This window comes from Triticum aestivum, chromosome 7B (genome assembly GCF_018294505.1).
Source record: "Triticum aestivum cultivar Chinese Spring chromosome 7B, IWGSC CS RefSeq v2.1, whole genome shotgun sequence".
In the NCBI taxonomy this organism is placed as follows: domain Eukaryota; kingdom Viridiplantae; phylum Streptophyta; class Magnoliopsida; order Poales; family Poaceae; genus Triticum; species Triticum aestivum.
Window position 1 is genome coordinate 747,777,331 of NC_057813.1, and position 25,489 is coordinate 747,802,819.

The 25,489-nt window shown below is 42.6% G+C and overlaps 1 long non-coding RNA gene across 5 annotated transcripts; it reads right to left on the bottom strand.

Annotated features, from left to right (window-relative positions):
• Positions 1–22,112: 22,112 nt before the first annotated feature.
• Positions 22,113–24,861, bottom strand: LOC123155568 (uncharacterized). Of its 5 annotated transcripts, none has more exons than XR_006477499.1 (6): positions 24,548–24,861; positions 24,064–24,411; positions 23,825–23,898; positions 22,823–23,702; positions 22,598–22,739; positions 22,113–22,220 (listed from the first exon to the last, which is right to left on the bottom strand). It is a non-coding gene; the product is annotated as an uncharacterized lncRNA (long non-coding RNA). The 5 variants fall into 5 exon arrangements; XR_006477498.1 differs by having other exon boundaries at positions 24,064–24,151; positions 24,370–24,861; XR_006477500.1 differs by having other exon boundaries at positions 22,823–22,922; positions 23,633–23,702; positions 24,064–24,861.
• Between the last annotated feature and the right edge of the window lie 628 nt (positions 24,862–25,489).

Genomic DNA, 25,489 nt, shown 5'->3' on the forward strand with positions numbered 1-25,489 from the left:
CACTTTTTAGCAAAGGTCATGCCGAAATTTTCCGCGGATATCGGGATGACCTATGCTACAAACTAGGACATATCGAGTGCCCGGGATTTGCCACACCGGAAAGGAATCAGCGTTCCTGCAAAACATAGTCCTTTTTTATGTCATTATTCATTTTATTAGGTCTAGAATTAATTGACTAGAATTAATCATAGGAAACATGGCTAGCAACGATGAAGGACAGGGTTCTGATGATTGCAACGACGTCTACCGGGCGGCAAACGAATTTTTGAACCTTGTCGATGATCAACGGTTGTTGTTGCTGGGCACAACCTACAAAATAGTAAAATAAAAAAAGGAGAAAACATTGGTAGAATTTAAATAAAAAATATTAGTAAAATAAAAGACTTGACATGTTCACCTGTTACACAACCTGCTAAATAGTAAAAGTGAAAAAAAATATTAGGAAAATGAAGAAGGATAATAAATGGAAATAAAAATATTAGGAAAAGGAAAAAAACATTTGTTTTACTCCCTCTGTCCCATAATATAAGAATGTTTTTGACACTACGCTAGTATAAAAAGTGTTCTTATATTATGGGACAGAGGGAGTACTTTTAAACTTTACATGTTCACCTGTTGCACAACCTGCAAAATAGTAAAATGAAAAGGAAAAATATTTGGCAAATCAAAGTAAAAAAATAGAAAAGGTAAAGTAAAAATGTTGGAAAAAATAAAAAGACTGACATCGCACCGTACTTCTAGCCCCCGCACCTCCGCCAGGACAGGCCCGGCAAGAAGTGCTTGCGACTGCTTTTGCCTCGGCATTGCTGATTAATCAACTTTACGTCCTCAACAAGAAATTAGTGAAATTAGTTTCAAGATTGGTCCGGGTGAGGATTGAACAAGTGAATTTATGTGGCATCAGGCTGAGTCTGTTGATACCTTGCTTTCCTTTTCTTTTGCTTTATTCTCGTCACTAGAGATGTATGTTAATCCTCTAGCTTTGATCATTTTATCTTTTGATTTCATCTTAGTTGGTAGAATATTGTGCCCTCATTCATAGGTTGAAATGCATGTTGAGATCTCAAGTCATTGTTTTCTAGGTCAGCGACATGTTCATGGTGGTTGCACTATTAGGAAAAGGGCTATAGATAATATGGATATTAATGGCGCACCACACATATGGTGCGCCACTGCTATGGCGCACCATGTGTTGATACGTCATTAGTGTCCATCACACTAATGGCGCACCACACCCACGGTGCGCCACTACTAACAAATTTCTTTTTCGAAAACTAGTAATGGCGCACCAGGGCACAGTGCGTCATTACTAGTTTTAGCTAGTAATAGCGCGCCACACACTCTGTGCGCCACTACTAACATTTTTTTTACTTTTTTTCAAAACTAGTAATGGCACACCAGAGTATAGTGCGCCATTACTAGTTCAAACTAGTAATGACACACCACATCCACGGTGCGCCACTACTAGCATTTATTTTTTTATTTTTTTAAAAAAAACTAGTAATGGCGCACCACCTAACAGGTGCGCCATTAGTAACCAGGGTTACTAATGGCGCATTTATAGGTGGTGCGCCATTAGTAACCTGAGACCAGCTAGATATTTTGGACAGCCACCTACCACAATCATTTTCCGCACTTCATTCTCTCCACCTCCTCCTCCAAGCTTGTCTCGGCTGCCTCCTCCTCCTCACCTCATTTGCACCATAGATTCACCCAAATTAAGTGGTTAAATTACCTTTTTTCTAGGTAAGTAAGGGGAAAGCTTTCTTTATGTTGTAGCTCTACTTTTTTCTCCCTCCAACAGCATGCACATGCACTTTTTATGGCCTAGCTAGATCTACGTATGTTTGTGGTGTTGCATATATGTTTGTGTTTGCAGGTATCGGTATTTGAAATGCGATAGTTGCCAATATTTTGTCGGAATGTTGATTCATTTCCGTTTCGGCGAGAATTTGGCACTATGCATTCTTTTTTGTCCTATTTTTAGGCAAAGTCATGCCAAATTTTTTCTTGGTTCTAAAATATCCTTTTGCTCTACCCCGCACGCGATCATGGTCCGCACGATGACCGAAGGCATCGTGAATAGGTTTTTGAGCTCCGCGAAGGCCGAGATGCTTCAAAAGAACGAGACGGAGATAAGATGTCTGTGTCGAAGATGCAAGCTGAGGAGCCTTATGGACCCGGATTCCGTACAGGTGCGGGACCACCTGCTCTTGCGTGGTTTCATGGATGGCTATCGGTGGCAAGGTGATGAAGATGATTATGAAGTCGTCCATGGGGGGCGGGCAAGAAATGAGGAAGGGCAGCAAGACAACCGTGGCGAGGGCGGGCGAGAAGACGAAGAATCTCCAGGACATGATCACGAAGTAGATGCAGTACACAGTCATCATGTAGAAGATGCCGGACATGATGATGAGGAAGATGCCGGAGCAGACGAAGGGCATGATCATGAAGATGAAGATGCCGGAGCAGACGATGATGGACCATCGATGGGCTGGGTGCAGGACCCTCATATTCAAGAGGTGCTTCTCAAGTAGACGGGTCAACTGGAGATAGACGTGGTTACTCCATTGTATGAAGGATGCAGGCCCGAGGATATCCGCCTGAAAGTAACGCTCATGGCTCTGGAGATGAAGGTAAAACACAAAATGACCGACGCATGCTTCGACGAGAACATGTCATTCTGGCACGAACGTCTTCCCAAGGAGAACAAGTGTCCAACCAGTTTCGAGGAGGCGAAGAAAATCGTGTGTTCTATGAATTTACCGTACGTGAAATACTATGTGTGCATGAACAATTGCATCAAGGCTCTCAATTATGATTGGTTGTTGCGCTAAGGCTCATTCAGAATTGTAGGTCATATCATGGTCTCATATGGCAAGTCTACAAAGAAACATACTAAGGTTGGTTAGTACTCCCTCGGTTCCAAAATATAAATCTTTTTAGAGATTCCAATATGGACTACATATTGAGCAAAATGAGTGAATCTACGAGAGTGGCATTTTGGCACATGGGAGCGCGCACTTCTGATTTTTAAAATGTGTTTTAAACATATTTAAAAATACCAAAAAAATTCAAACAAAAAATTGGCTTATACATCTCGATATTGTACATGCTCACAAAGTCGTTTCGCGAAAAACCGACAAATTATGTGTCGGGTGTAAAAAAGACAAAATCTTTTTGTTAAAGAATGCTTTTCACTAGACATCTTTTTGTCTTTTTACACAAGTCACAAAAAATGTCGGTTTTCTCCGAAACTTGACGTGCACGCATATAATGTCGAGATGTATGCGCCGAATTTTTGTTTGAAATTTTTTCACACTTCGAAATATTTTTTCCGGTGGCAGGAGCACGCGCTCCCAGGAGCACCAACGGATTTCCGTGAATCTACACTCTAAACTATGTCTATATACATCTGTATGTAGCCCATTTGAAATCTCTAGAAAGACTTATATATAGAAACGGAGGGAGTAGTTGCGACAACTGAAGGGGAGCGGTGTTTTGCTCTCAGGAGCATATGCTCCCTTTATTTGAAAATATGTTTAAACACATTTTTAAATGTTCAAAAATCATGTGAAAAAATTTCTTGTGTTCACCTCGACATGCCATGTGCGCACATAGTCATTCCACGTAAATCCAACTTTTGTCTTACTAGTGTAAAGAGGACAAAAATGTGGTGCTAAAAAGTCTTGCTTGAGATATTTTCTTTGTCTTTTTACACAAGCTACAAAAATATCAGTTTTTCACAAAACTTCACATGGACACATAGAATGTTGAGATGTTCATGCGGAAACATATTCTGGAATTTTTTGCCAATTCAAAATATGTTTTTTAGATAAAGGGAGCATATGCATCCAAGATCAAAAGAGCATTTCCTCAACTGAAGCTATTATTCATGCAACTGCATGGTTCGTACTATTTGTCTATTGATGAAATAATAATGCCAAGGTCCTTCAAATTGTATAGGGTTGTTCAGTCCAGATGCGCATGGGAATGAACTACTTCTAGAATTTTTGTACTCGTGATTATATTACTAAGTTTTCTATAAAATGTAGTCATATTTCTAAAGAATTTCATAGAAAACAACATTACTCCATTTCATCTCGATTATTTTTTACATCAGAAGCCAGCCTCGTTCAACTCACCGACTGTCACTTATTCATGAGGAGGGCTTGGCGTCTGGTGCTGCTCCATAGAGAAGCACGGGCGCAACTATATACAACTAAACCGGTGAGGTTGTTACACCGTCGGAGTCTGGCGTTGTTTCAATATTGGATAGTGTGTTCACAAATTACATGGCTGTGTGCAGAGGCGTAGCCAGGCCCAAGGCAACAGGGGCCACGGCTGCAAAAAAATCTTTGTATATTGTAGCTATTTCTGACTCTATAGCAACTAAAAATAGGCATTTCCTATTTGGCGCTGCAGGCGCCGGTTTTAGCTGTTTCTGCAAACCGACGCCTGCAGCGGTGCTAGCTGGGCCGGCCCATTAAAACAGTTAGCGGGTTTGCTTCAGCTCTTTAAAAAGTGCAAAAAAAGGGACACTGCGCGAATCAAACCTGAGACTTACACCTTCAATATTCTTTCTCCAGTTCGAGTTAACCACTACGGCCAGCCCTAGCTTACGCACGATATCTTCTTGCAAGCTTCTTATTCTTTCTCCAGTTCGAGTTATCTTTTTCTGTTTCTTTTTTTTTCTTTTTCTTTTTCTTAAATGCGTGATTGTAAATTAATGAACATTTCCTTCCAAATCAACGAACATTTTTCAAAAATCCATGAACTGTTTTCAATTTTTGTGAACTTTTTTAAACTTTGATGAACTTTTTTCAAAAATCCATTAACTTATTTTCAAAATTGGATGAACTTTTCAAATTCAATGAACTTTTTCAAATTTGATAAACTTTTTTCTGAAAATCCATGAACTTTTTTCAATTTTGATGAACTTTTTTCAAAACTGATGAAATTTTTTGTTTGAAAATTGATGAACTTTTTTTCAAGTTTTTGAACTTTTCTTGAAAATTTATGAACTCTTTTCGAAATCTATGAACCTTTTCAAAATCAATGAACTTTTTGACAAATTGAATATATGTTTCTAAAAAAGATGAACTTTTTTCAAAAGTCGATGAACTTGGTTTCAAAATTGATGAACCTTTTTCCAAGTTTGTGAACTGTTTTGAAATTGTTGATTTTTTTAATTCATGAAAATTCTTTGAATTCGCAGTTTGTTTTGAAATGTGTGAACTTTCAAATTTTCTTCAAATTTATGTTCAAAAAACATGTTTTTCTAATTTCTATATGCAGTAAATAGTGTGGCTATACTTACTTCTTAAAAAGTTTGCGCCCTAAGTATTCATTAAAGCATGTTTTGTCTAGTGGTTGGGCAACACGTACCGGAGGTGAAGGTCGTGGGATCAAATCCTCATGAGAGCTGCTTTTTGCGCTGTTAATGAATTTTCGCTGTGCTGCCTGTAGTGGAGAATGGGCCAGCTTCGAAACCGGCCCAACGAAGGAACGTGTAGGCGCCAGGTTACCTAATCAGCGCTGAAGGCGCTGACTAGGGGCTCCCATAAAAATACTCTAGCTAAGGCCTTGTACAATGGGAGGTGCTTAGGGAGATGCTTAGAAAAATAAACCGGATTCTTCTAAAGCACCGGTGCCTATTTCTACAGGAGAGACGTTTAGTTAAGCGTTTGTCCTGTAAAAATAAGCACTGATGCTTAAGAAAAGCCTGGTTTATTTCTCTAAGCACCTCTCCTTAGCACATTCCATTGTACAAGGCCTAAGAAGGCTAGCATGGGGCAGCGTGTCGCTTGATAAGCTCGGCCGCGTGAAGCTTTTTCTCATCACGCAGTTATTAGGCCGGCCCATTTAGTTGGCCTTTTTCGATCACTGCTTGCTCGTATAACGTTCTTTCTTTTTTCTTTCGCTCGTTGTAGAGTTTAGTATTTTTTTATGTGGAGTATCTGCTCCCGATCTCAAATGCTCCCTCATGAACAATAAAATAAAAAATAGTAAAAAAATTCAAATAATTCTGAATTATTTTTGAGATCAAGTTTGACATGTGTTTTGTATGCTTGCAAAATTTCAGCATGAAATGACATTCGTGGAAGTCGTGGCAAAAAAACAAAATCGAGGTTCCAGAAATGCAAGATTTGAAAACATTTTCGAGTGCTGATTTTTTTTTCGCCACGCCATCCACAAATGTGATTTCATGCTGAAATTGTACAGCCATACAAACCATTTGTTAAAGGTTACACAAAAAAATTCAGATTTTTTTTAGTTTTATACTTTTTTTTTATTTTACTGTTCCTCGGGGAGCATTTGAGCTCCGGATCAGAATAGCACTTTCGAGTTTTTTTTTCCTTCTTTAAGACCTACTAATTAGACTGGTTTGGTTTTCATCTGTTCTTTTTTTGTTTTACGGTTTTCATTTGGGTTTTTGTATGTCTTTTCTATACGGTTTTCTTCTATTTCATTGTTTTTTCTATCTATAACAATTTTCTATGGTTTCCATTAGTTTTACATTTCATTATAGAGTTTTTTCGTTTTCTTTATTTATTTATTTTTCCTCTTTATTGGTTTTTATTAGTTTTCTTTGTTTTTATGTTTCTCTATCAGTTTTCTTTGTTTTACCTTTTATTTATTTTTCCCCTTTGTTTTCATTCTTTTTATGCTTCTCCACCGTTTTCTTCTGTTTTCCCATTTTTACATTGGTTTGGTTTTCAGGGTTTTTTATTCTTTTGCATTTGTTTTCTTCATGTTTAATTTTCTCTTTTTATTTTCTTCGTTTTTCTTTTGGTTTTTCCTGGGTTTCTTTGTTTTTCTTTGTTTCTTTGTCGATTTTCATTGGGTTTTTTGTTCAACACATCTCAACTTTTTTCTGTACACACACAACACTTTCATATACATCCGGATCATATTTAGTATCATGTTTAACATTTTTCAATACATGATTAACATTTTTGAAAACTTATATTTTTATGTCTAATTTTTTCCTACACATCGTAAAAAAATATATATCTTATACATTTGTTCACACACGCTTAACATTTTTCAAATACAAAATTAACAATATTTGAATACATGGTAAATATTTTTTTATACGCGATGAGCATTTTAATGACAATAGAAATATTCACACACAATGTACATTTTTCGTATACATCAGGAACATTTTTATATACAAAATTGACTTTTATTGAATATATGTTTTTGGTGAGTAAATTTATTTAATGTACGTTCTAGATTTTTCGTATACACCAAGAACATTGTTTTCTAGTATATGTTTAACATTTGAAATACATGATCAACATCTTTTTATACACATCGTATTTGCTTTGTATATATTTTTTGTATACAATGACAAACATTTTTTCTATACGCATTTAATATTTTTCACCACTGTTAACCTATCTTGATGCATACCACTCTAAATATTGAGTCATTTATGCACTACTCCCTCCATTCCTAAATATAAGCCCTTTTAGAGATTTCAATATAAGCTACATACAGAGCAAAATGAGTGAATCTACACTCTAAACTATGTCTATATATATCCATATGTAGTTCATATTTAAATCTCTAGAAATACTTATATTTAGGAACGGAGGGAGTACATATTTTTCACCATAGCAATAGATCATTGGATGGTGTCCAAGAGCCGTTCTAAATAGTGCTCTATGAGTGTTCCATTTTGTCTTGTTGCAGAATAATTCAACTCTTATGTACTTTGGTGTGTGTTCTGGATAAGTGTGGGCTCCTAGAGGCATTGCAAAATCATCTAGTGTTGGTAAAGTTATTTCAGCTCCATCGTATTCAAGTGGCCATCAAAAGTACTCTATGCACATTGGATGATTAGAGCACAACAGTTTTTGGAACACTGCTAGATAACTCAACATCAATCATTGTTCTAACATTCCATGACCTCTCTATGCAATTGGTTGCCCTTCTGAACAATCAGATGTCGATAATGCATTGCTTAGGTCAGTTTAGGCTGTAACTCCAGAGTTTTAGAGTGCCTGCATACTACAACTTTGTTCAATGGAAAGGAAAGAACTATAAACTGCTGTGTAATATATATATTGAACATATTTGTTCCTTGCAAAAAAAAAAGAGATTGGATAATTTTTTATGATGTTGGGATGCATATGAATTACAACTTCCTCCCCATTACACATAGGACTCATTTGGTGGTTGCCAGACTCAATGCTAAGTCCGGCTCCTCGGTCCAGTCCGAATTCGTCTCGTTGAGTGTGAGTCCACCGTGTTTGAGTATGACTCCACCATGGCCAAAGTCGGCTGATTCTGAGTCACAAGTGATCGAGTTTGGCCCCTCATGGTCAAGTATGATTACTTTGGGGCTGAGCCCACCTCCTGCGTGCCGAGTTCGACTACTCTATTGCCTAGGGATGAGTACTGAGTGATTGAGTTCGCCTCTTCCGTTGTTTGTACGACTCCTACTCGTCGAATCCGAGTTCAACTCCATTAAGACCGTCTCCCGTCTCTCAAGTTTAACCCGTCAATGTCTAATTGTGACTACTTCAAGACCGAACCCGACTCTGATAATGTCTCATCTCCATAGTCTAACCCCATAGTGGTCGAGTCTGCTTACCCCGTGGTTGAGCCCCGACTACTCTGTTGTTGAGTCCTGAGTGATGGAATCTGACTACTCCACGGTCGAGTATGCCTCCTTTCCGAGTCTGAATACTCATGGCCGACTCCCAATGGACCGACTTCGACTCTGGTCATGTCCTGGCTCCCGAGCCAGACTACCTAGTGGCCAAGCCCCGATTTTTGGCTCTCGAGTGACCGAATCCACCAAACTCATAGTCGAGCACCAACTCTCAAATCTGCATGCCTAGGTCCGCTTCTCTCTCACCGAGTCTGACTACTCGATGTCGACTCCCCGGTGACTGAAACATAATCAAATTGTCTCTTGGCTCCTGAGTTCGACCACCGCGCGGCCGAGTCTGACTACTTCGTGACTAAGTCCTGAGTTTGGTTCATGAGTTACCGAGCCAGCCTCCTCAATAGTTGAGTCCCGACTCCATGGTCGAGTCTGCCTCTTCCTTGCTAAGTATGACTACTCTGTGGCTATTTCCCGAGCGACTCCCGAGTTGGACTACCCCGCAATCAAGTACGGCTACCCCATGATTAAGTCTCGAGTTCACTCTCGAGTGACTAAGCCCGCCTCCTTTGTAGTCGAGTACCAAATTTCGAGTCCGACTCCCGGGTGGCCAAACCAAGTACAAGACAAACTGAAGCTGGCACCGAGGTCGTGTCTAAGTGGGCCCAGTGCGGACAAGCACTTGCCATGGTCTAGGGATGCTTATCCCTGTTTTTAGCCTATCTATTGCTTCTTGGTGTTTGTTCCCATATGTATTCCTATTCATGCTAATGTCCTTTAGGGATGATTTATAAAACAAACATTTATTAGACGTGTTGCATGTAGTCTGCTTAGATTTGTGGATGTAGTTGGTCTTTGCGCCAATAACGCAACGGGTCATCTAGTTTTCAAAGGGTGTGTCACTTATAGTAAACGTGCCCTTGCTAATCATACCAATGGGTAATTAAATGGGTATACGGTGTGATAAGCACCAACACATATAGGGAGAGAAGTAGGTAGCGACTGCTTAGTTTATTGCAAAATATTAGAATGTGAGCCTTGGAGCAGTAAAAGGAAAAATATTAGAATGTGATCCCGCGTACCAATGCGAGGCTGGTGGGATGTGGGATCATTTGCTTGCTTTCAACCATGATCTATAAAATTAAAACAATTTTCTACTTAAGTACACCACAATGTAACATGAAGCTAACTAATATTGTTCCAACTTTTCACCATAGGAAGCATAAGCACAACAAATTTCATGAACCTCTACCATAAAGATGGATATGAAAGATCAATACGCTGCATAAAATGGTCTTTAACAATAGAAAATTGAGCTAAAACACAGAGACACCTGGATTATAGCCGAAGGGTGGATGAACATGGATATGAACTTTGAACGCAAGGGCACCGACGACAGCGACTTCCAAGATAAGGAATGGAGGAGATTTGTACCAACAGAAGCCATGGGGAAGTATTACCTTCTTTGCCCTTGTCGAGTTGTTCTTGTAGGGGGAAACGTATGTCGCTGCTACTAATCCTAATGCTGGCACCCCCCGCTGCCATGAATTGGAAATCATCCCTAATGCATAAAATTTCCTCCCTGCTACGCTGGTCTGAGAGTGGATCTCATCGCCTCCATGAGGTTGAGCACCTCCCTGCTACAACTTCAAGGGAAAGACGGGAGAAAGCGAGGACGCCAGCGTCTGGGCAAACAACGTCATAAGAAATTGCGAGAGGAAGAGCCGGCGGAGGTGGCGGCACAACGACATGTGTATTAGCCTGTTTGCTTGTTTCTTCGAGAGTTAGAGACCGAGTGGGCTGGCGTAGGCTTGCCGAGAGGAATGGTGTTGGGCTGGCCGAACAGGCCAGTTTACCACATTGCTTGGTTTCAGACTCTAAAGCAGCAGCCCATAGGACAGCTGGCCCATACATATAGCTATAGAGGTGAGATCCAAAGGCCAAAAACACCGAGGTCAGAAAATGAACGGCCAGAAACGATAAACATATGAGAGGGCAGGGATTAGGTGCATTTTTACTGTGTCCTAAATGGATACGTAAAGGGGCATGAGCTAATCACATTTCTAATTTAGGAATGGGTGTCTTCTTTCTAATGGATACGTAAAGGGGCATGAGCTAATCACTTTTCTAATTTAAGAATGGGTGTCTTCTTTCTAAATGGGTACGTAAAGGGGCATGAGCTAATCACTTTTTATAATTTAAGCACGGGTGTCTTCTTTCTAAATGGATATGTTAAGGGGGCATGAGCTAATCCATTTTAGTTTCAGAGCAGTAATTTTAGGTAAAATATTTGGAAAATAAAAAAAAACTTAGTTTAATTTTAGTGTTTATTTTATATTTTGCACCTGTTGCACAACCTGCAAAATATTAGTATATGAGCCTTATAACAGTAAAAATGGAAATTATTAGCAAAATAAAAATAAAAATTACTAATAATAGAAAAGAGGAAATATCATGAAGGGAAAATTTAGTTATTTTTAGTTTTTATTTTATATTTTATATTTTACATGTGCACATGTTGCAAAACCGGCAAAATATTAGTATATGAGCCTTAGAGTAGTAGAAAATAAAAAATACATTAGGACAATCAAAATAAAAAGGACTAATAAAATAAAAGGGAAATATTAGGAAAAGGAAAAAGCTTAGTTTATTTTTAGTTTTTAGTTTTAGACTTTACATGTTCACATGTTGCACACCTACAAAATAGTAAAATAAAAAAGGAGAAAACATTGGTAGAATTTAAATAATAAAAATATTAGTAAAATAAAAGTAAAAAATATTAGGAAATCAATAAGAAATATTTTTAAGAAAATAAAATAAAAAATACTAATAAAAAACTGAAAATATTAGAAAAAGGAGAAAAACTTAGTTTTTATTTTAGACTTGACATGTTCACCTATTAAACAACCTGCTAAATAGTAAAAGAGAAAAGAAATAATATTAGGAAAATGAAGAAGGATAATAAATGAAAATAAAAGTATTAGGAAAAGGAAAAAAACATATGTTTTATTTTTAAACTTTACATGTTCACCTGTTGCACAACCTGCAAAATAGTAAAATGAAAAGCGAAAAATATTGGGAAAATCAAAGTTAAAAAAAAAGAGAAAAAGTCAAGTAAAAAATGTTGGAAAAACAAAGAAGACTAACATCGCACCGTCCTTCTAACCCCCCGCACCTCCAAAGGAGGGCAAATCAAAGTATAAAAAAAGAGAAAAAGTAAAGTAAAAAATATTGGGAAAATTAAAAAGACTAACATCGCACCGTCCTTCTAACCCCCCGCACCTCCAAGGGAGGAGAGACCTAGGGTCACAGGCCGCCAGGACAGGCCCGGCCAGAAGTGCGTAGCGAATGCTTTTGCCTCGGCAGAGCTGATTAATCAATTTTACGTCCTTGGCGATGAAAGGCTCAGCACTTGGCAATTTAAGCCGCGTAGAATATTTCTAGCCGAGTGATGTGGTACTTTTTTTTTTGAGACAAACTCACGAAACTTTTATTCAACCGTCACAATGTTTACCGGGACGAACAAAAGATCGCCGGGGTGGCCTAACCAGACATGGCGGCCGGTCCCCATCGTTAAAGCATGCTTCGCGAGATTGTAAGCCTCAAAGTTCGAGGATCTAAATTCATGACTAAAAGAACATGAAGAGAAAAAACGAGGTCTATCTGTTATTTCATGTACCACTGCTCCATATGCTGCCGCCGTCCCACTTTTGATCGCCTCCACCGCTGTCAAGCAATCCGATGCGATGAAAACTTTCTGCTCCTACAAGTCCTCGGCAAGCGCCAGTGCTTCCCTTGTAGCTAGAACTTCCAGCATCTCCGGGTCGACTATGTTGCTGAAGATAACTGCCGAGGCCCCCAAATACACACCCGCTGCATCGCGGCAAACGGCTCCCACATCCCCCCTTCCACCAGCCCGTGGCACAGCTGCATCGACATTAATTTTAACATGATCCTCCGGTGGAGGCTGCCAAGCAGTTGGGCGAGCCCTTGGAGTTGTCGTTGCCCTCTCAATAGGTTTCTGTATGTGTTTCAAGTCAGCCAAGTAGCTAGTGACAAAACCATGAGTAGCGAAAGGAGTTTTATAAATTCCTTTCATGTATGATCTTTCTCCTCGCAGCCCAGATCGCCCATAGTGTGACAATCATGGTAGTGAATTTCTCCGGAGGAAGCGACTCGCTCATCAGAAAGAGCCACCTCTTTGCCTGATCATCCCTATGCATACACATACGCTGCACCATATCCTCGTTTGATAGAGCCGGGCGCTGCGTTTCGCAGACTCTGGGCCGTCGTGTTCGTCGGCTGGCCCACAGCCTTAGCCAACGCGCTAGTGAGCCGCAAGTGCGGGGAGTGCCCAACAGCGGCGAAAAGCAGAGCACGACTGTAGAGAAATCGTCGCCGGCGAACCAGTGAAGCTCGCCGCGAATGGAAGGCGCTGGATTGGAATTTCTGCCAGATCTTTACGGTCGACCGGTAAAGATTTTCTCTGTCCATTCTTTTCCGTCCCATGGCAGTCGCGGGTCTGCAAGTATAGTAGGGAGTGGTACAGGTATGTGAATTTGGGGCCGGCGGCTTCTCGGCGAAGTTCCGGTTGCGGGAGGAGTTCCAGCCAGCTCAGAACGTCCAGATCCGTTGGCTCTGGCCTGACGGCCTGGGTGGAAATGGAGCAGCTTCCACGGCTTCTCGGCGAAGTTTTGGTTGTCGCAACGACGGCGGCCGTGCCAGCATGGGGGCGGCGTCGTCGAGGAAGTTGATGGCCAGCGCAGTCGGTGGAATCCACAGGGAAAGTGAATCCCGAAGCTCCAAGCAAGGTCACTCTGACAGGAGCAAGAGGCACTTAACTGAAGTTGATGGTCACTCTGACAGGGCGGAGCGGTGCTGAGATGGAATGTGGCAGTGGAAGAACACGCAAGCAAGGTGTATACTCGTGCGATGTTCGAGTCAGATAATGCATATCAGGTTGAGGAGATTGAGAAGAGGAACAATGTTTGAGCAGATAATGTTTGAAGCTGGGCAGTATCAGGTAGAAGAAGTCGAGAAGAGGAAGAGGTATGTGGCGACGCACACCAAAACAGAGGAAAGGGAGAAATGGTGCAAAGTTGTGTACGAAGTAACAATTGAAGATGATGGCGAGGAATTAGATTGCGAGTGCAGGCTTTTCGCTCCCATGGGCATGCTGTGCTGCCATGCCCTTGAGATAAGAAATATATATATATATATATTAAAGCCAAGCCGAAAATTTCCTTGAGGCATGATCACGAAATGAGTTGTTAACTTTTAGGTCATGGACTACGTGGTGTGGGAGAGATCCCGCAACGTCACATACTCACACAGTGAAGAGGTTTACGAAGGATGCGAGAGCACCTAGCACACTACGAGAGGGACCTGGGTAGGAACTGATCGTTCACATTCAGGCACTCGGCTCTGTACCTGCATGGCATGGAGCCCGTGATGTGAGGATGGGGGGCTCAAGCGCTGAGGCGTACGAGCACATCGCCAATGGAACGCACAACTTGATGACAAGCGTTGTGCCATTTGCGGAGAAAATTAAGGGATGAGTTGGGGGTTTAAGGATGGAAGGGCTATTGAAGGAGGCGATGCCGCCAGATTTTTTCTTCTTCTTTTGGTTCCTAAACAGGAAGTGGATGTCATCGTGGCCGACAGATTTGCAGTAACGATGCAGGTAGCCAGCCAACATTGGCGTACGAGGAAGCATCGAGTGACGAGGATTAATTTTTTTTTTCCAAAAAGTGGCCAGGATGTATGTGATTTTCAGGTGGGGTGGGCCTCACCCTCCTTTTCAATCCAATCAAATACTCCCACGTCAGATCACTTCGTAAGCTTACATAAATAATTACGTGGATGTAGCATTGCTCATGTATGGACCGACATTCTGCAAACGGCAACCCACCTCATTAATCGCTGCGGGCCATGGGATTTTCCATTTTAGATATCTGATTTTTTTAAATAATAGTTTTTTTACCAAAATCGGAAAATGTATGCCCTAATTTGTAAGATTTAAAAGTATGACCCTGTTGGCCTCACTAAGGCCGAAAAGGCACTCTTCGGTTTCGCTTAGGACGAAGAGCACTCTTCAATCTCGCTTAGGCCGAAAAGGCACTCTTCGGTTTCGCTTAGGACGAAGAGCACTCTTCAGTCTCGCTTAGGCCGAAAAGGCACTCTTTGGTCTTGCTTAGGCTGAAGAGTGGCAGAACTGTTGGGTGTGTTGTCCTCGGATCTCTTCGACCACCATTCACTAATAGAGTCCTCAAGGTGCCAATCCGAAATATCAAAGTCAATCAAATGTAGCCAGTCATTTACCAAGTTCCAAAGTCTAATTAAGCGTGAACGGGCATTTGTAGAAGAGGTGTGGTCCGGATTTCTAAACTCGCTTGCATAGCGAGCAAAGATCACAGTTGGGCCATCCCCGCCTGGCCAGTGGGTCGACGGTCTAGATACGACCTCGGGTAGCCAACCAAGAGAAGAACTTGACCTTGAGTGGGGCCCAAGCTTTCCATATCATGTGCTTCATGGGAGAGTAGACCGTTCCCAAGAATTGGGCCGCATAGGCGGAGGCCGCCGAGTAGTGCCCATTGGTCGTGTGTTTCCACACAATGTCATCTTCAGCATGCTCGTCAAGGTGGAAGCCATGAATGGTCGTCCGGAGGGCCACAATTTACGGATATGCTCCATAGTGAAGTTGGCAGAAATTTTGACCTTGGCAAACCCAAGCATCATTCTGCAGCGCTTCTCCGACCTTCTAGTTTTTGCGCGACGAAGCCCCGAAAATGAGTGGTGCTATCTCCTTGGGCTTCCGATCATTTATCCAGGGGGCCTCCCAGAAAGGGGTTCTTGCTCCATTCCCAACGGTGATGGTGGTGGATGCTTAGAAGAGGTCAAGATCATGCTCATCGCGTGGATTGCCCATGTCAACCCACGATTTGGAAGGCCTTTTCCATTCAAACCATGTCCATCAAAGCCGCGAAGCTCGTGCAAACTTGCCCATGTTGAGCACTTCAAGGCCTCCTCGCTCGTACGACCTGCATACCATGTCCTAGTTCACCTTGCATTTCACTCCTGTTTTCTTGTCCGATCCAGACCAAAGAAAAGCTCTTTCCAGTTTGTTGGTGCTACCAAGAGTGCTTGGTGGTACGACGGGTGGTGTAATGTAGTATAACACTTGGGAGGAGAGAACCGATTTGACAAGGGTGGTGCGTCCAATGGTGGTGATGGTGCCTCCATCCCAAGGGGTGAGCTTAGCCGCCGCCTTGTCCTCCAAGAATTGAAAGTCCACTTTTTTCATCTGCCATGCCACACCAAGAGGGGTAGCCCCAAGTATCTCATTGGGAAGGAGGATCTTCGTCTTGGATTTGAATCCGACTTTGATTGCTACGGTCAACCCTTGCGCGTTCCCTCCTCTACATGCACACCAAGATTCGTCGATCGATCCTCTGCTCATCACTGACCTCCCCTCATCCATCCATCCCCTGCTTCACACGTGCATCCCCTCTCCAGCCGCCAAAGCAGTTTGTACGTCCAACGCCATGGCCGACCGCAAGCGACCTGCTGCCGTCTTCAATGTCGGCAATGCCACGACGACCCAAGGCTCGCCGACATGCTGCAAGAGGAGATCCTACCCCCTCACCTAGAATCTGGAATGAAACGGCCCGTATCGTTAGTGGTCATAAGAGCCGGCCTAACAACGACTGCCCGTATCAGTTTATATTATTCGTCAGATGTGGGTCACCATCCCTAAAAAAATGGTGGTATACACAAGTTATACATGGGCCTATACATGGTGGGTTGGGAATATCAGTGCGACTGTACGAGAGGGATAACTAGCGCATCTATGATCGAGCTCAGAATAGCACTTCTTGTGCACTGAGGTATTTTCCTCGAAAATACACCAAATATCATTTTGTGTTCTCAGCCATGCACACTCCTTTGGTAAGAAACCATCGTAAACACAATTGAGGAATTGACAATTGAGTAGAATACCCTAGTAGTCACTGAACTTATCATGTACCCTCACTTTGATCATTGTACTTCAGAATACGGTCACTATATATGCGTTGAGGTGATTTGTCTATGCTGGTCCTACCTGTCAGTGGGTGGACGAAAGAAGAGAAAATAAAATCATGTTTAACCGGTCAAACAATCCACAGGATGTCTCGTCAGCTTCATTCTCTCAATGACATGCGGATTCGAACCCCAAACCTCGCCCTTATAATCAGGGGCACCTATCTCGCCTAATGTCCGACTGGAGGGAGTAAATTACAAAACACCACCATATTTGTGGACCCTAAATAAAAAGACCACCATCATTTGTTTTTCTTGCAAAAACCCACTACAATTATACTCACAGTTTGCGAAAAACACTAATCGCACGATAAGCAACGGTTCACACGAAACTGACTGGTGGGTCCCGCTGTAAGTGACGACATGGCATGTGAAAACTGACACCGTTTGACACAACTGTCAAGGGCCCAGCCGTCATACTGTCGTCCACGGTCTCCCAATTTCTTCCTCCTCGGGCTACATTGCCACAGCCGTGCTCCCGTCGACGCGCTTCGGGGAGGCGGCCGCCACCGCTGCCGCTGCCTGGGAGAGCAGCCTCCTCTGCCGCCCGCTGCCCTCCGGTGCGACTTCCCCACGAACCACTCGAAGGCGCCGAGTCCAGCGGCAGCCACGGGTCGAGGCGGAGGTCCGTGCATGGCCGCCTCGTTCCGCGCCTCTCCGGCATCGTCCTGCCAAGCTCCAAGGTCTGCATACGTCGATTTATCCTGCCGCAGACGTCCGTGGCTCACCTGATCCACATGGCCGGAGATCGGGCGCGGCGGCCGACGGACGTAGTCGGGGAAGAGAAAACCTTGGCGTCAGCTTGTGGGCTTCCCGGCGCGATTCTTTCGACCGCGGCATGTCGGTGCTTCCGAACAATGTGGCTTGCCCGGGGATGTTAGTTGGCCGCGGCGGTGACGACGGTGGCGGTGAGCGCGAGCCTGGAGCTTCGGGCGTGCCAGGGTCATATGGGGAGCCCAGCCACCCCGGCGTCTTCCCTCCTGGCTGCGGCGGCCTTGTCCCGGCGCGGCACTAGCCCGCCTCACGTCACGGTCACGCCGTGGACGGGCGGCAGCGACGAAGAAGACGCCACACCAAGTCACCAAGAGTCCATGCCTGCTAGGTGTTCGTTCAAATGCTAACGTTCCAGTCCAACGGTGTGACCCTCTCCATGCCACGTCATCACTTACAGCAGGACCCACCAGGCCATCAGTCAGTTTTGGTGTTAATTGACCGATCAGCGTTGCGGCGGGTGCTTACGAATCATCCGGCTGATCCCTCGCTTGAGATCAGCCGCCTCCGCTGCCGTTGGATCAGCTCCCGCGGGACTGTATGGCCCCGTCGCTCTCATCCAGTGTATTTGCAGCCCGGCCACAATTCCTCCCTAAAATATTCGTACCTCTCTTGTCTCTCCGTGCTGCGTATGCTTCTCGCATGGTCACATCTTTCATTGGCTGCGACTCGCGCGAGTGCATGCGTCAGTGGCTTTAATCTGAGCTTTTTTACCGTTCCTCAAATTAAATCAGTGTAGCCCTGCTATTCCCCTTGTGCCCTCTGACCCGCCTCTTGCTTCCTTGTCTCACGTACCTATCTTCTACCTCACCGCTTTGTCATGCACACGTCCACGGCATGCGCCCACATTGTTACTTGCCCGGGTGCATTGCCTTGGCAAAGAGAAATGGAACACAAAAAATGATTTGGTCATACCTTTCAAATCCACCGGCTACTACAACAAAAATTAGAAATACATACATATATAAATACTAGTAGAATGCCCGTGCGTTGCCACGGGCTAACAAAATTAAATGTGAAGATATTATCGATCAAATAAATTATAATTTAACATGTAAACGTTCCACGCGACTTATGATGGTATTGCTATGATAGAAAATGGCTTGTAACGGCCTCTAGCTAATTTTGAGCTAAATGATACAAATCCTAATACTAAATCTACAACTACATTGGCATCACCTTTTTTTTTGCATATATCAAGGTTTGAGATTGCTAACATTAGCACCACCAACACAAGGAAACACAAGAAGGTACACTTGGCCATAAATAATAGGGTACTTAGCACACACCAACCACATACTAAATTAAGGCTAAATTTGCTCCAAGTTTAACAACCTTGGATGTTTACTTGTAGATAAAATGAAGAAAATCTCAACATATATGGTAATAAATTACTGTATTTTTTAATATATAAAATGATCATTCTTTTTTCCGAAGAATATAACATGATCATTCAACATCATTAAATTGTGTTGAGCTATCAACCTAAAATTAAGCGAGTTAGTGTTAACTCAAGATCAGCTCATTTCTTGATTGAGATACATAAAGTGGTCAAGGTCGACTCATTTATTTTCGAGTCGAGCAAAAAAACAAGCCAATTTCGAACAGCTCACGAGTCTTAGCTTTTCTTGCAGCTCTACATCCAACATCATTAAGTTGGTGCTTAGGCCGGTCATAATCTATCTATGTTATGTCTTTGATTTTTTTAATTACATAATAATATATATTTTTAAATATTGTCCTATACAACATGCTGAGACGCACTGGCGGGGCCTGGTGGGATCACCTCTTCACGCAATCACCAATTGTATTAGGCTCTTCTCAAAAAAGAAAAAACCTTTTGTGTTGGGCCATCGTGTCGCCTAGCCACTCTCTTGATCCTAAAGAAAATGATTGTAGTCTTCGACGAGGAAAAATGTAGTTTCATCCTCTTTCCCCACCTCATCCCATCTAACTTCCCTTCACACTTCACAACCACTCTCTTCCCCACCCCGCACACAGCCACGGTCAGGGCCGCCGCCGCCGCTCCACGCAGCCAACCCCCGCCCCAGTGTTCCTCCTTCGGCTTGGATTGTTCTCAACCAGCTCACGACCCTTCTTTTGTATTGTAGGGGAGGCATGGGAGCGATGCGTCCTATACTGTTCAATGTCCAAGGTGGAGCGTCGGCTAGAGGATGAGGTGCAGGCCGTGATGCGGGAGGCGACCATCTTTAAACCGGCCGAGATGCAGTGTGTCGGCATGCCTGCCGTTCTCGCCGGCACCAGTGGCGTTTTTGTCTTTGGGAAGATGCTCATTCAGTTCCTCCCTCTAGTTCAGGTACCTGGACTCACTCGGGTATTCGGAATCGAATGGTGATAGTGCAGGACCTGTATTAGATTGAAGGGTGGATGTGGTCATATTTGGGTTATAGCGGTGATGATAAATCAAACACATGGGAAATGGACATTATTTGCATGGATGGAGTACGAAGAATGGAAGGATTAATCTGAGTGATTGTGTTTGTAGGTTGTCCATATCGGCACTGTGGTGCTTGTTAGCGTGCTTGGCTTGTTTTCTCGTGTTTTTTCTTTGATCAGTCAAGATTCCACAACACTATGTATTACCAGGTAATTTAGATCCATTAAAAAACCCAGATAATTTATATCTAAAGGGAGAAAGTTCGCCAAAACAATATTTTGGGAGTGAATGGATTTGTAACTCATTTACATTGAAATATTTCTTCCACCTGAGATAATTAAGCATTTTCATTGTGTAACATCTGATAATTCTTTGAGGCTATTCAGATGAGTATTGGAGAACCATTAACGAATTCAACCTCCTTAATCTCGCCTCCATCTATGAAAATACCCCTGCCTGTCATGTCCTTCCACATGGAAGCGAAACCATGTTTCCTGAAGAGAAAATAAAAATAAATGAACATCTCATTAGTGCACTGTACGTTTGTACTGTGCAATTTGGCAAATCAGACTCTTTGACAAGATTCCTCATCTATGATCTAAAGAACAAACAAACCTCAGATGAATTACACAAATCAAGGATCTTGTGGTCGGTTTTGAATTTACAAATATAGCACAATAGTGCATCAACAAAAAATGTATGGCGTAGATAAAGATGCAACTTACATAGCTGAATACAAAGATATAGATATAAATGACTGTATATGTTGATGTACTGACTGGGTTGGCGTCATGCTTGAAGGGCTCGCAAGCTAGGGGAGATGACATGGTTCCCGTCTCCTCAGTGATCCCCGTGCGCACACCCTTAGAGGTGATGCAGTGAACAACATCACTGATGAAGGCATAGTTTAATAATTGATTGAAGGTTCTATATACAAGGAAAAACCACCAACCAATGTGATCTAAAATTAAGAATGATAGCCAGACCCTTTCAAAAGACTCAACCCAGCAACTTTGGACTCTGGGGGTTACAACTATTAAAAAGTTGATTCTAGCAACAAGCAAGTACTATCAAATGTGTAAATAAGTAAGGTATACTAAATAAGTGTTACCCTCTGAATCATTTAGCACAATATGTACATAAAAAACTTTGTCCTGCTCTAACAAATTGACTCAAATACAACTCATTAACATGCCAATCTGAAATAGAAAGCACATTACTCAACATGTTTTCTAAATAAATGTTTGGAGAAATTAGCACATGATAATTCTTTGAAACTATTCAGATGAGTATTGGAAACCATTAACAAAGCGGGGGGAAACTGTTTCTTTTGGGCGTGACTGTGCTGCTTCCGCCCCGGCACCTATCCCTGTATGGTTTGGCTGGTTGCTTTGTATACAAAGCGGGGGGAAACCCTTTTTCGGTAATAGAAGGTTGCACTTTGAACAAAATTCAGCACACCTAGTTTTGCAACTTTTGCTATCTGTGAAAACTGAACTTTATATGTCCAGCAATTGGTCCACGAATACAAGCGACATAACTGAACAATGAAGCAGGGCCCATGATACACCTAAAATTAATTATTCACGTCATGTAAGCATCTCATCAAGACCTCTTACTCTCTATAGTCCTTCACTAATTAAAACGTAATGTTTTGCTTACCATCACAATGACATTTCCTTTTTCAATATCAGCCCGTGCTATCTACCTCAACTCACCTTGATAATGAACTGACAAGCATAATCACCATAGTTCAATGAGCACACAACAGATAAAAGAGAAACATTTTAAAATAGCCAACCGCGAGCATGATCGGGCCATCAGGGGCTTGGCTAGTTATGTGTGGTGACTGCCTACAAAACTTGAAGACACACGCATGAAAGATGAAAGCCATGAATTGGTCCATTAAAGAACACACACTACTTAAAATCTGAAACATCAACTCGTATGGGGACTTTCAACGAACACCTAAGGGTCACACATACATATGTTTTATTTCAACGAACACCTAATAATCAGCTCACTCAAAAAATGAATTTCCACCAACCTGTAAACAATCCAAAGTCCACAAGCATCACTCAAAAGTTTGAGCATCACACTGCCCAGTGGCAGATGCAAAATATTGCTTAATGGAAGTCAAGGTGCATGCGAGCAATGGAAGTACGCACTGGTTATACTATTGGAAACCAACATCTAGGTTTAAAAGGAAAATGAGGAGGAGGGGGGATTAGGAGGGCTTGCCTCGCAGCTGGCCACCGCCATCAGAGTTGCGGTTTAATCTTACTTCTCTCTCTTATTTCTTGTACAAAGTCCACAAACATCTCACCCAACAATCTGCCAGCCCCAGACCTGCGTTATAAGAAAACATCTTATTGGCCACAAGCATTGCAACGAAACCATAACAAAGTACTCCTACATAGTAAGATATAAATGTTTGATGTCGAATCCAACACGGTTTGGTTGCATTCAAGCTCGCCAAGCACATCCTACATGCTCTACACCAATCAGCCTACAAAGTAAAAAAGAAAAGGAATTGAATCATATTGGATTGTAAATTATAACACCTTTATTGGTCTTAATTAGTAAGCGGAGAGGCCATATAAATCCTGAAAGCACTGGTGTCATTTATAAACAAAATAAATATAAACACACTCAGGGAGAGACGGCATTATGTTACAAGGTCATGTCAAGAATCTAATCATAAGAGCGATGAGAACTGGACCTACACAGAGATAATGCACCCTTCTCCAAATTCCCATTGAACTGTTAATGATGCCATCACATTTTTGTCCTCAGTTAGTGTCCACGATCACATATTTGGGTGTACAACTCCCAACCCTCATATTTACTCGTGAACTCATTCGCACCCTGAATACATTTCATTAAGAATAAGTTGGCATCAGGTCGTGTGTAGAAGTTCCAAAAGAAACAAGAATTTGTAATGTCTAAACCTGCTATCTTTACTGCGTCCAGTTGCAGAATCAACCAGCGTCGAGGCGTCGACTTCTTCATGTGAGGCTTTGCCAATGAAATCAAATATTCACATTTTTCCTTGGAATGAGAGCATCAGTAAAGCCAGTCATACCCTAATTGCTATTTGAAGAGAACTAACATGGATAATTAATAGTTGCAGTAATACCAGTCAGGTAAAATACAACAAATACTCCTGTCACACCTCTCATTATGCAATGTCATCAGAAGTAAACACCTTCCAAAGGCACTTTGGATACTAATAATCATGCACATGTGTCCGTTCACCTGAGTTTGACCCCCAGGCAGATTTAAAGAATAACGTATGTGTGAATATATACGAGGATTCCTAGATGGAGAATATCTTGACGTGCTCACACTTCTCAACGCATGTAGAGCCATGTCTATAATAGCCTATACAGTAAAATGCCAATGGTGATACAACTCACATCTGGTTCCTTAGTCCACAATTTTTGGTACCTAACTCACATCATAAGTAAACCTCATTCGCCATTCTTGCGACTAAATTACAAGCATTTTGAATTTTACTTCACGAATCTAATCTGGTACCGATAGGACAACATTTACAACGAGCTCTTAACTGGAATTTAACAATATCCTAAAATCCTTGATATTAATCTGGAGATATCCCAACCCGCATCCTAGAACCAACAATAACGATAAGTTGTTTCGGTCCAAACCAAAAACAGAATGGGGAAAGAGATTCGCATGGAAGTTGTATTAGATGAACACATGTGGCTCCCATGACAAAACACCAGGCCAAAAAGCACCTGTGATAGGAGAGAGCAAGTGGAGACGACTTTCTGTGAATCCTTGCTCTCTCATTTCCTGAAACACAAGCTGAGAGATTTTATGTTAGGCCTAAAGTATTTTCCGCCCACATTTGTAGATAATGGTATCATACTGGTGATGCATTTATGTCCTAACACGATATGTGTGAGTAGAAAGATAGGTAGGCTTACATGGTTGAAAGAAAGTGAAAGAGGCTGGAAAGGCAAGGTGATATGTGACCAAATTGGCCGATTTGTCGCTTCATCTGCAGAAATTGCAAGTGAAGATAGTGAATAATTAGAATTATTGTTAATGGATTCACATGTATTGACTAATTAGACTTCAGTAGTGCAATGAAAGATAGTGAAGATAATGAATGAGACAAACATTCAGAAATTGCAAGTGAAGATAGTGAATAATAAGAACTCACCTATAGAGTGTTTGTCTCATTCTCCTCGTCTGAATGTTTGTCTCATTCTCATTCTCCTCGTCTGAAACTGTGTTTGAGCTGCTGCCAACTGGATGAGAACAAATCATATATAGTGAACAATAATGTCAACCAGAAGAAGAAGAAAAGGTACCGATAGCTCAAGTACGTAAGTGCCAGAAGGTACATTATGTTGAACAAAATAGTGAATCCTACAATGGCTACAGTGGAAACCCAAAATCGCCAATCTCTAGTAAAATAGTCTTTGGCTGTAAGAATCCCAAATCTATAAAAAAAAAGTTGTAGAACCTTGGTCCACGGTCCCCTTTCTCCCTGCGCTTCTCCAACCTCCTGCACAATGATACAAAAAACAAACAGCACATCAATCTCGGGGGAAAAGGGACAGGATACTGGGGTAACAAACACGACAGATCACAGAGCCATGGACGATGGAGGGGCGGAGGCTAAAGGGATGCACGACTCGAACGCATATTTGTGGAAGCGCGGGGGCGTCGATCCCGGACATCGTCGACAGTGTTTCCTCTGGTACGGCGGCGGCGGCGATCCCGTATGCTGGCGGCAGGGAGATCGCGACAGCGAGAGACGCTGATCCTGGAGGTCGGTGGCGGCGATCCCGTACGTCGGCGGCAGGGAGATCGCACGAGACCGCGGCAGCGAGAGACGTCGATCCCGGTCGGCGGCGGCGGCGGAGTCTTCTATGTGACATGCGGTTGCGTCAGGAAGAGGACGGCAGCGGCGTTTACGGGGATCGAGAGGAGCCACGTTTGGTGCCGGGTGGGGTTTTTTTTGGTGCGTGCGTGCGTGGTGGTGCGGGGATGAAAAAAACCAGACGAATAGTGTGGAACGAAATAAAACCAGCGAAAAATAACCGGCGGACTACTCCATTAGGAGTAGAGATAAAAAAATAATTTAAAATAGAATCAATCAGCTACGGTTACCGTTCACTATGTCCCGCTAGTTTGCAACATTTGTCACGTTGCGCTTGCCGGTTCCAACGTGATAAATGTTGCTTTTCAAAAAACATTCTCAGTCGTCCGCCACCTCATTATCTGCCATGTTTGCAGCATGAGTCATGTTGCTCCTGCAGCTGCAACGTGATCCATGTTGCGTTCGAGAAAAAGCCGTCCATCACCCTGACCAGTTTGGGTCATGTTGTGCTCGTCAGTTGCAACATGAGTCACGGTATGCTCGCCGGTTGCAAGAAGACTCATGTTGTGCTACCGGTTGCAACATGACCCATGTTGCATTCGGGAAAATGTTGTCCTTTGCAACATGAGGTTGTTGTGCTTGGCGGTTGCAACATGACTCATGTTGCGCTCGAGAAAGACCGTTCACCAACTTGTTATTTTACCCAGTTTGCAACATGAGTCATGTTGCGCTCGCGGTTGCAACAACATGTTATATGACC